The 12,337-nt window shown below is 41.4% G+C and overlaps 1 protein-coding gene and 1 non-coding gene across 2 annotated transcripts in view; one reads left to right on the forward strand and one right to left on the reverse strand.

Moving 5' to 3' along the window:
* The window catches only part of KIAA0825 (KIAA0825 ortholog), a 330,993-nt gene that overhangs the window by 31,167 nt on the left and 287,489 nt on the right, over positions 1-12,337 (reverse strand). The gene's annotated exons all lie outside the window — the stretch shown is intronic.
* On the forward strand, positions 8,986-9,123 carry LOC119944977. The gene has a single exon (XR_005456114.1). It is a non-coding gene; the product is annotated as a small nucleolar RNA SNORA7 (small nucleolar RNA).

The raw sequence follows: 12,337 nt of genomic DNA on the forward strand, positions 1-12,337 counted from the left end.
CTCAATAAATCATTCACATTTCCTGTGAGTTAAGTACAAGGCCAGTGTGGTGGGTCCCATTTTCTAGAGGAGAAACTGGGCCTGAGAGAACCTAATATTTGGTATCATGCACCAAGTTAAGGGCAACCTAGACCAAAACTCTAGGACTCAATTCTTCCATTCTGGGAAATGTACAAACCTCATAGATTTTTCTCTCATCAAATGCAAAATTTATAAATAATGATTCCAACTCTTCCCCAAACAAATAGTCAAAATATTCTGCAGACCACGCTATGCCCAGTTACCAGATCAAATTAAAGAATGGAGATTTCAGAGTACGGGGAACGAAACTGCTCACGAAATTATATCTCAAAGGCAAATTCAACTAAAGCTAATCCTTGATGAAAGAAATAGAGCACAATAGTACTATTCTATTAGTAATTTGTATGCTATCATCATTATTAGTATCATTATTATTATTAGCATGACCTAATGGAAAGAGCCTGCGAGTCAGAAGACCTGGGTTCTAGTCCAAGCTCTGACACTTGTTTGATGTGTGACCTCGGGCAAGTCACTTCACTTTTCTGTGCCTCAGTTACCTCATCTGTAAAATGGGGATTAAGACCATGAGCCCTACAAATCAATCAATAAATCAATCAATCGTATTTATTGAGCGTTTACTGTGTGCAGAGCACTGTACTAAGCGCTTGGGAAGTACAAGTTGGCAACATATAGAGACAGTCCCTACCCAACAGTGGGCTCACAGTCTAAAAGGGGGAGACAGAGAACAAAACCAAACATACTAACAAAATAAAATAAATAGAATAGATATGTACAAGTAAAATAAATAGATAAATAGAGTAATAAATATGTACAAACATATATACATATATACAGGTGCTGGGGGGAAGGGGACAGGGACTTTGCCCAACCTACTTATCTTGCATCCCCTTCTAGACTTGTGCCCGTTTTTGGGTAGGGACTGTCTCTATGTGTTGCCAACTTGTAGTTCCCAAGCGCTTAGCAGAGTGCTCTGCACACAGTATGCGCTCAATAAATATGATTGAATGAATCACGCCCAGTGCTTAGTACAGTGCCGGGCAAATAATAAAGAGCTTAACAAATACCGTTAAAAAACCAAAATTGGGTGCTTACCACGTGGGAAAATTTGGTTAAATATACAAGAATCAGGTCGGACACAGTTTGTGTTCCACTTGGAAACATCGTCCAAGAGGTCGGAAGATACCTATCTTCTCCTCATTTTACAGATGAAGAAACAGGTGCGAAGAGTTTAAATGATTTCTCGAGGGTCCCACCATAGGCCAGTGGCAGGGACAGAGTTCGAATGCAGGACTCCTGACTCCGAGCTCCACGCTCTTTCCACTAAACCACCCTGCCTGTCATGATGGCATGTCAAGATGTCACAATGGCAACCAACCAGGTCCCTGATCGGTTCCAGTTGCAGGACTTCGGGGAGAATAATTAGGGAGAATGGGTTGATTCCGGGAATGGCTCCAGAGTCACATTCCTACCGAATTTAATCAGGCTCACCAGGGGTTTACGTTCTCTTGACCCCTCCAAGTCTTTTCTTTCAGTTTACCTCCATGACAGGTAGCCTGAGATAACTACAACATCTCGATATTTAAAGTGTCCATCCTCTTCCAAGTTATAATAAATTCAATCATTAAATGCAAGGTCCTAGCTAACCCTTTCATTTATAAGCAATCCATGATACTCAAGAGGGTCTTATCTAGCAATCTAGAATTACCACTAAAAAAAAAATGTAAAAACCCTGCCATAAGCCAATTCTTCTCTAATGTTGGGAAGAATATAAACTCCATCCAGAGAGCACTGTGGGAATTTATTACATTAATGACCCAGTGGAATAAACACTTGACCATCAAAAACTACTGAGGCTGAAAAATTGCTTTTCCTGAACCAAACGCTGCTTTACACAACATAAATAGATTCATTACTGCTGATAGCTGCATCTCTAATCCTATTTGGACAATGTCTAAATTCAACTCTGTAAAATCCAGATTAGTCCTCCAACCAAACCTATTAAAAATCCTCTGGCTTATTACAGTTAATAGGAAATCCCGGGAAAATTATGCAGGCACCTCCACAGCCTAATAATTCCAAGAACCTGAGACAAAACAATGATGAAAAATATGCCTCATCTTTTGTTAAGGTTTTCCGTCTTCAACCTTTTACCCAGAGTAATTTAGGAAATATTCAAAATGACACATCACATATCACAAAAAAAATCAACAAAAGAAAATACTGTAAAACTCAACCATCTAAGCCAGAACAATACCACAGGCAAGAAAAACAATCACAAATTTTTCATTAATAGGGCAGGAATTTAGGATAGATTAAAGATATGTGATTCAAAAGTTATTCTTTTTTTGAACTTCAGGAAGATAGGATGTACATTTTATAAAAATGTGGGTTTGTTTTTGCCTTGGTTTTTGTAATTCACAATAATATCTATTGGGACATGTTTCTTCAATGACCTTATTCCGTTCCAATATTATTTCTCGGCAGACGTTCAATAACTCAGTTACCACCTAGTAGTAACAGTATTGGCAGTAATTATTTATTAAGAACTACTGAATCCTCTGTACTGCACTGAACACATGAAGACAGCCATCTCGATGCTAAAATGACCTTAATTTGGGGTATCAGCCTGCTGCAGCAATCCAGAACTTAGTAGCATCCTATCTTTTGTGCCATCCATAGTACCTATCTGAGGATATTTATTAAGTGCTTGTGTGCCAAGCACTGTGCTAAATGTTGGGGGTAGCTGCAAGATAAACAGTAAGGACACAGTCCCTGTCCCATATGGGGCTCACAGTCTAAGAGGGAGGGAGAACAAGTCATTGACCCCCATTATATATGAGAAAAGTGAGGCTCAGAGAGTGACTACTTACAAAACAGCAGGCACGTAAAAGAGCCTGGGCAAGAACCCAGGTCTCCTGATATCCAATCCAGTATTGTTTTAACAAGAAGCCTATCTAGATAGACTGTGATGTGATATCAGAAGAAACTTGGGAGAAGCCAAGAAATCAAATTGGGGAAAAGTGGGAGAAGGGAGCAAATAGATAAGACTGTGTGTAGAGAATTGTACTAAGTGCTTGGGAGAACACGATATAATAGAGTTGGTAGACACGATCCCAGCCCTCAAGAAACTTACAATTTAGCGTGGGTGATTGGCACGAAAATAAATTACTGATAGACTCAAAGGCAGAGGTGGCACAGAAGGGAGAGTGAATAGGCTGGGAAAATGAGAGGTTAGTCAGGGAAGGCCTCTTGGAGGGATATCGATCAGTCAATGGTGTTTATTGAGTGCTGCGTGGAGTCCACTGTGCTAAGTACTTGAGAGAGTACAATGCAATAGAATTGCTAAACACGCTCCATGCCCACAGAGAGCTTAGAATTTAAAGTGGGAGACAGGCATTAAACTAAATTACAGATGGGGGAAATCACAAAGAATAAGGTTATCAACACAAATGATTCATTCATTCAGTCGTATTTATTGAGCGCTTACTGTGTGCAGAGCACTGGACTAAGCGCTTGGGAAGTACAAGTTTGCAACATATAGAGATGGTCCCTACCCAACAGCGGGCTCACAGTCTAGAAGGGGGAGACAGGGAACAAAACAAAACATATAAACCAAATCAATCAATCAATCAATCGTATTTATTGAGCGCTTACTTTGTGCAGAGCACTGTACTAAGCACTTGGGAAGTACAAGTCGGCAACATATAGAGACAGTCCCTACCCAACAGTGGGCTCACAGTCTAAAAGGGGGAGACAGAGAACAAAACCAAACATACTAAGAAAATAAAATAAATAGAATAGATATGTACTAGTAAAATAAATAAATAAATAAATAAATAGAGTAATAAATATGTACAAACATATATACATATATACAGGTGCTGTAGGGAAGGGAAGGAGGTAAGATGGGAAGGATGGAGAGGGGGACAAGGGGGAGAGGAAGGAAGGGGCTCAGTCTGGGAAGGCCTCCTGGAGGAGGTGAGCTCTCAGTAGGGCCTTGAAGGGAGGAAGAGAGCTAGCTTGGAGGATGTGCAGAGGGAGGGCATTCCAGGCCAGGGGGATGACGGGGGCCGGGGGTCGACGGGGGGACAGGTGAGAACGAGGCACGGTGAGGAGATTAGCAGCAGAGGAGCGGAGGGTGCGGGGTGGGCTGTAGAAGGAGAGAATGATATTGGGTAAGGGTGAGGTAAATATCATTGTGATTTTAGTAGAGGGTTTTAAAGATAGGGAGAGTGGTGCTCTGTAGAATATTCGTTCACTCATTCAATTGTATTTATTGGGCACTCACTATGTGCAGGGCATAAGTATATTCTGTATGCACAGAATATAAATGCAGAGAGCGTTCCAGGCAGGAGGGAAGATGTGGAGCGAAAGATCAATGGTGAGAGTGAAGAGACTTAGAGTAAGTAGGTTGGCATATGAGGAGTTAAGTGTGCCCGCTGGATTATAGCAGGAGAGGAACAAAATTAGGAAGGAGAGGGAGAACTGAGGGGCCAATTGCAAGTTTAGTGTTCAATAAATACCATTGATTGATTAGGGCCAGGTGGTGGAGAGTCTTGAGGGAAAGCCACAGGGATCCGATGGAGGGATATGAGGAGAGGACAGAGGAGCTGATTGACGTTTCAGGAAAAATGATCTGAGCAGCAGCACGTAATGGGGAAGGGTTGGAGGTGTGAAGACCAGTAAGGAGGCTAATAATAATAATGATGGCATTTGTTAAGCGCTTACTATGTGCAAAGCACTGTTCTAAGCGCTGGGGAGGATACAAGTTGATCAGGTTGTCCCACAGGGGGCTCACGGTCTTAAATCCCATTTTACAGATGAGGGAACTGAGGCTCAGAGAAGAGAAGTGACCTGCCCAAAGTCACCCAGCTGACAAGTGGTGGAGCTGGGATTTGAACCCATGACCTCTGACTTCCAAGCCCGGGCTCTTTCCACTGAGGCATGCTGCTTCTCAGGCGACTGTCAGCCTATGGTAAGACCAGAGCTTGTACCAGAGTGGTAGCTGTTTGGGTAGCGAGGAAGAGGAGCAGCTGGGAAATATTAAGCAGGAAAAACTGGCAAGATTTAGCAGTGGACTAGATGTGAGAGTTGACTGGAAGCACGGAGTTGAGAATGACACCAAGGCTTTGGGCTTCTGGAATGGGGAGGACGGTGGCTTTGTTGACGGAGGTGAAAAGTGGATTTAGGGAAAATATTAGCAGTTATACGTTGAAGGAGAGCTGAGTGAATGTCCTAATATAAAGAGAACGTTCTTTTACTCCATTTAATCTAATCTGTATTTACTGTACATTCGTACATCCTAGATTTTGAAGAGACCTTAGTATAACATAATACTTTATGGCTTAAATATCCATTAAAATGAAGGACAGCATTTGCTTAACCAGCCACAGAACAGTAAGGCATGATAAAGGTTTGGTAACCAGTCCGCAAACTGGATATGTAAATGGCTCTCTGACTTAATATAGCTCTTGTTTTCATTCCTTCTATTCTTCCCAAAGACAAAGACTTCTCTGTAAATATTGCTTTAGGGATTATGAGGCTTTAATTTTCAAATTCATCCAAAGGCCATAATTTAAACCATAATATTGGCTTTACAAAGGTAAACAGTGATTGAACCATTTTGCTCGAGCTAATACAAATACCAAAGAAATTAAAGTCAATTAAATAATTGCTTTATTAGGCTAATGCATTACTGCTGCAAGACATGCTGTAGCATATGAAGCAAGTTAGCATGGCCAAGCAACTAAAATAAAACCGACATCAAAATGAAGGTAAAGAATGGAGACCATAAGCACATTTGAATAGAGTTTTTGGAAACGTTACTGTGCATGATTAATTTCATGGCGTACAAGCCATTGCAAGACTTAGTGTAAAATTCTGGGAAATTCTGAAGAGAGTTTCACTCGGCTCAGAAGTTACTTTGCAGGAGAGAGAGGGCTTTATAGTGAACCACTTCTTGAGCCTTAAATTGGCTTTGAAATGAGGTTTGAGTAGGAAATTCAGTCCAGGAAGGAGTGAGACAATCAAAGGGGAATTGAGGGTTGAGATTCTCAAGAATCATATTGACCAAGCTTGTGAATTTCAGTCAAATCTTCATCCTAACTTGCGTTTCAATGAAGCCAGAGATGCTCATCCAGGCTCTGACCTCCTCGGGATATCATTTAACAGCCTCTACCTGTTGTCCCCTCTCTCGCCACCTGATTTTCCTACCGTTTTTACTTCAGAATGCAAGGTTTTATTTTGGCCTTGACATCCCTTAGCGGTGTATTCAGTCAATCAATCACTCGCATTTATTGACCGCTTACTGGGGGCAGAGCACTGTACTAGAAGAGTACGGTGTAGCAGAGTTGGTAGACATGTTCCCTGTCCACAATGAGCTTACAGTTTAGAGGGGGAGGCTCTACCCTTGACAGTTCTCTTCCCTGAGATAATTCACAGTTTCAAGTTTCCTTCATCTTGCTTACCTAGTTTGTGAAAGTCTCAAGTTTTCTGCCCTCTGCATATAATGTTCAAGGTAGCATAAACAGTACTGCCCTATAAAAGATTATGAAGAAAATCAGAGAAAAGCAGCACGGCCTAGTGGATAGAGCACGGGCCTGGGAATCAGAAGGACCTGGGTTCTAAAGCCGGCTCTGCTACTTGTCTGCTTTTATTTTATTTTGTTAGTATGTTTGGTTTTGTTCTCTGTCTCCCTCTTTTAGACTGTGAGCCCACTGTTGGGTAGGAACTGTCTCTATATGTTGCCAATTTGTACTTCCCAAGCGCTTAGTACAGTGCTCTGCACACAGTAAGTGCTCAATAAATATGATTGATGATGATGATGATGATGCTTTGTGACCTTGGGCAAGTCACTTAGCTTCTCTGGGCCTCAGTTCCCTCATCTGTAAAATGGGGATTGAGACTGTGAGCCCCATGTGGGACAGGGACTGTATCCAACCTGATCAGACTGTATCTATTCCAGTGCTTAGTATAGTGCCTAGCAGACAGTAAGCCCTTAAAAATACCATTAAAAACAAACAAACGAAAAAGCCAAACAAGTTCAACAAGTTCAACCAAACAGTTCAAACTGTAGACTCCTATTTCTTAGGTATCTTTATGTGTGATCCAGGTTAGAAAATGATAGCCACAAATTTCCCAGGAGTCGTTCAGGAGTAAAAGCTTCTAAAAGCGGGACAGCTGCATATCAGAGCGGAAAACAGAAGATCAAAGCATGTGTTTTGCTCTGGATTCATCAGTTTTTTTTTAAAAAAATTACCTACTGGTCTGACTGTAGAGTTATAAGGAGAATCCAGGAAAAATAATTCACTGTTTATGTTTTTCACCTGCCCAAGTTCTTCTTATCTCATACTGAATAAAGTTTATTTCTCTACATGGAGGTATCCCACTAGCCTAAGCTCCCTGGGGGCAGGGACTGTGTCTACCAACTCTGTTGAATGGTAATATCCCAGGTGCTTAGTACAGTTCTCTGCACACAGTAAGCGTTCAATAAATTCCACTGACTGATCAGTTGGTTGGTTGATTGATACACCAAGGCAAAGTCCCGGTGCGGACAGGGACCGTTTCTCTTTATCGCTGAACTGTACTTTCCAAGCGATCAGTACAGTGTCCCGCACCCAGTAAGCGTTCAATAAATACGACGGAATGAATGAATAAATGAAGTCCCAGTCTTTTCTGGAAGTGCCTAAGGAATTTACTCATTTAGAGTTGGGTTACTGGGCTGGTTGGCCTAAAGACAACTAGAATATACCTGGCCTAGGCCAAAAAATTCAGCCCTGGCTAACACATTTAGACTAGCTTATTCGTCTTTTTAGTAAGAACAATATGTCTCTGTAATTAACTTTAACTGCAGTTAGGTTACTGACCTAGGCTAAACCATTTGGCGAAATGAGGCGTAAAGCACCAGTCTCTAACAAAATGAAACAATTCTTCATGCTAAAAATAACTTCCGCGAAAATACAGTTATGGGAAAGGTAAATTATAAAAGTATGCATTTACCCAATCATTTTAAATACCATAATTACACAAGCTACTCATCAAAAGACTTTTAAGACTCATTAAAATCATAAAACAATTCTAATTAAAACCATATTCAAATTAAATTTCCATAAATATCTTACATGGTACTATAAATGAAACCAAAAATTTGTATAAAAAGATTTAATTAAACTGTAAGTTTTTGTAAAAATTAAAGCCTAATTGCTCTCTGATTAAGGTCCCCCAAAATGTAATGATCAATGGCTCTATTCAGAAGAATTAGCCTTCTGCACCGCAGATGCTAGTTGAGTACAACAGCTTCGTATTTGACACCAACAAACCTATTCATTCTCCAATCAGCATCGCCCTATCTCTTCGGTTCTAAACTACATCTGCAAATTAAAAATCCATCATCTGAGATGGTTACTGGGACAATGATTCTCTCACTTCATCAACTTTCTACGAAAAGATTCACCAGGACAGCAGAAGAGAAACCTACTTTCTCTAAGACTAGCAGTGTGAAATTTCCCTCTCGCCAAAACTCCTCATTCTTTCTTAGCTACTTGAAGTGGGTTTTGTTCTTATTAGCTCCACTGTCCTTGTACGATGGAGACTCGGGACATAATTATCTGGGTTTATCTGCTGAAAAATGTACTCTGGAAAACGATCTAGACTGTATCAGTTCCCTTCTTCCACTACAGCTGAGCAAAGTACAGACTCTGAGTGCCCACTGAGGCCCAGAAAATCTCCGCCTGCCCCCGGCATCCTCGGTGTACGCCGGGTCAGGCATAAAAGCCGCTGTTCTGCCTCTTCAGCCTGTCCTCACCTCCAGCCAAGCAAAATATCTAGTAATTGCACAGTATCTCCACCCTTTGTGCCCATCGTCTCCAGCTGAGGGGAAATTCTGTTCCCCTAGCCACCACTCCCTACTGACTTCTGTTTTTAATTTGTGTGTTGTCCATTTGACCCCTCCCAGGGTCGCACCTGGAGAGTTTCCAGTACACTACCAGTCTCGACTACAGGAGGGAGAGTCAAGCAGAGGCTCACCCATTCCATTCCTAGCTTGGGCAGTGGCTAGTGAGTGGAAGGCAACCTGCTACAAGTCAAAACTCAACTATTCTGGGCAGCGGCAGCACGAGAGAGTCGAGGGTGGAGACTCAAGTTTAGTGCGCGGAAGGAGGCAATGGTAAGCCACTTCTGTGTTTTTACCAAGAAAACCCAAAGGCTATACTACCAGAACGATTGCAGATGGAGGTGGGGCGTTTTTTGAGAGATGTGTCCATGGCGTCGCTATGGCTCAACAGCATTAGACAAACTGTCTATTTGTCCTTGTCCCTTCTACTGTTTTCAATGTTTCACTGCTCCCAATGTGGCCGTCCCCAGTCCCCACCTCCGCTCCACCTATATTCGTAGATTGTGAGCACCTCAAGAGACAGAGTCCACGTGTAATTCCCACCTGTATATCCTTCCAGTGCTAAGTACAGTGCTCTGCATAAAGTAAGCTCTTAATAAATACGACTACTACTACTATTTTAGTATGACATCATCCATGGAGAAAGGCATCTCCATATTGGTTGCTTCAGTAGTCATCAAAACTTCCACGGAGTTAAAAGATTTGCCACGCTAAACATAAATGTTTCAGGATGATTAATACTCCTGACAATCACGTTACTCTTTTTCTTACACAGGAGGAGGCAGTTACGACATAACTGCTTCATTTAGATCCTGATTTTGAACTAATGTAATTTAAGACTTTCTGCTCTGAACAGGTGCTCTTTGAAGAAATGGAATGTGACATTGAAGGCGTATGCAGCAGGAATGAAAAGGGTAGCCCTTCCCCAGGGTATTGAGGGATTCAGTTCCAAGACTGAATATCTTCACAAGAACCCGAGATCGGCACCTCTTGAGAAGGTAGCTTTCAATCTTTTTTATCACTAACCTGAGTGGCTAATGTATCACTTTTATCACATTTGTTAAATGCTTACCATGTGCCAAGCACTGTTCTAAGCGCTGGGGGGGATACAAGGTGATCAGGTTGTCCCACATGGGGCTCACAGTCTTAATCCCCATTTCACAGATGAGGTAACTAAGGCTCAGAGAAGTTAAGTGACTTGCCCAAGGTCACACAGCAGACATGAGGCGGAGTCAGGATTCAAACCCATGACCTCTGACTCCAAAGCCCGGGCTCTTTCCACTGAGCCACGCTGCTTCTCATCTGTAAAATGGGGATGAAGACTGTTAGGCCCTCGTGGGACAACCTGATTACCTTGTATCTACCCCAGCGCTTAGAACAGTGCTTTGCACATAGTAAGCGCTTAACAAATACCAACATTATTATTATTACTATTATTCTCTAAGTGCTCAATGAATATGACTGACTGACTGACTGACAGGGACTGCGTCCAACCTGATTGTCCTGTATCTATCCCAGTGCTTAAAACAGTCCCTAGCACATACTGAGTGCTTAGCAAATCCTATTATTATTATTATTATTAGCACCAGCCAGACACAAGCTGGTAATATCTGCCCCAGATGTAAAATATCTTGTTCTACCTCTAACACTACATCCACACAATTGTAAACGGAGGCAAATTACTAACACAAGTGAAACGACAATAACTCAGGGAAACAAAACGTTAGCTGCCATTTCAGCGATCAACCCTTGCAATATTAGAGTACATAAATGCTTCAGTTTACAGAAATATCTGGACCTTCCTGAACCCTCCCAGTGATTAATTAGAAAGCCTGTCTTCCAGATTTTTCTCTCAGGTGTAGTAACCTTGCAGCCCTTACCATTAAGAACTAATAAATAAATGCTTGGTTAAGCACAAACAGGTTGATAGGCAGTGAAAAAGAGTGATGATCTCGGTTTTTATGCAAGATGCTCATGCTGTCGTTTTACCTTGGAGGACAAAATAATATGAAATGAAAAGATGCAAAGGCCAAGGAGTAAACCATTTAGGCCACTGTGTATACTTCCAATTGTAAGTAGTCGTGCAAGAATTGGAAGGCAGGCCTCGACAATATGAAAGTTGGAGGATTTCCGAAATATGGATACTTTTCTCTTTGGATTTCCAGTGCTTGGCACATAGTGAGTGCTTAATATTAATACCGACATTATTATTATTATTATTATTATTATTATTATTATTATTTCAATAACCCCAAACAAAATTCAGTGGGCACTGATTTACATTCCTAATAACTGACCCATCTTTAAAGGAGAAGACCAATCTGAACTAGTGAAATGACTGAATTGTAGAGGTTCGTTCATTCATTCAATCGTATTTATTGAGCGCTTACTGTGTGTAGAGCACTGTACTAAGCGCTTGGGAAGTACAAGTTGGCAACATAGAGGTTGCTTTTAAAATGTGGTTTTACTCTTTTACTCATTCTTGCTTATACAAAAGCAACATGCAGATGAATTACTCTGCCACAGGAACGAGACTCAGACAGAAGTAGATAATGCTACTACATATTTAAGTCACTTACTTTTTGGTCCTCAGTTTCCTTACGGGTAAAATGGGACTAAGCTAGACAGGGACTGCGTCTAATCTGATTATACTGCAGCTACAGTATAATCTACTACTATAGCTACTGCAGCTACAGTTTAGCATAGTGCTTGACCCATAGTAAACCTTTAACATGTGGCACAGCGTGGCCTCGTGGAAAAAACACGGCCTGGCCAGTGACTGTAAACTCGTTGTGGGCAGGGAATGTGTCTGTTTATTGTTATATTGTACTCTCCCAAGTGCTTATTACAGTGCTCTGCACACAGCAAGCACTCAATAAATAGGATTGAATGAAATGAATAAATAGGATTGAATTGAATCCTATTGAATTGAATTGAAGCGCTCAATAAATACAATTGATTGATTGATTGATTGAATTGAGTCTATTCTAATTCTGGCGCTACCCACTTGTCTTCTGTGTGACCTTGGGCAAGTCACTTCACTTCTGTCTGCCTCAGTTACTTCATCTGTATAATGGGGATTAAGACCTTGAGTCCCACGTGGGATATGGCTGGGTCCAGCCGGATTATCTTGTATCTACCCCAGTGTTTAGTACAATGCCTGGCGCATAGTAAGTGCTCAACAAAAACCATAAAAACACATCGACTAAATGGATTTAAGTCTATTGTCACATTATTATTATTAGAAAGCAACTAATATGGGTATTGCATCTACTCCGGTGCTCAGTACAATGCTCCGACACATTGTCTTGTCTTTTCTGATCCATAGTGACTCCATGGACACATCTCTCCCAGAACGCCCCACCTCCATCTATAATCATTCTGGTAGTGTATCCATAGAGTTTA

This window comes from Tachyglossus aculeatus, chromosome 23, assembly GCF_015852505.1.
Source record: "Tachyglossus aculeatus isolate mTacAcu1 chromosome 23, mTacAcu1.pri, whole genome shotgun sequence".
Classification (NCBI taxonomy): domain Eukaryota; kingdom Metazoa; phylum Chordata; class Mammalia; order Monotremata; family Tachyglossidae; genus Tachyglossus; species Tachyglossus aculeatus.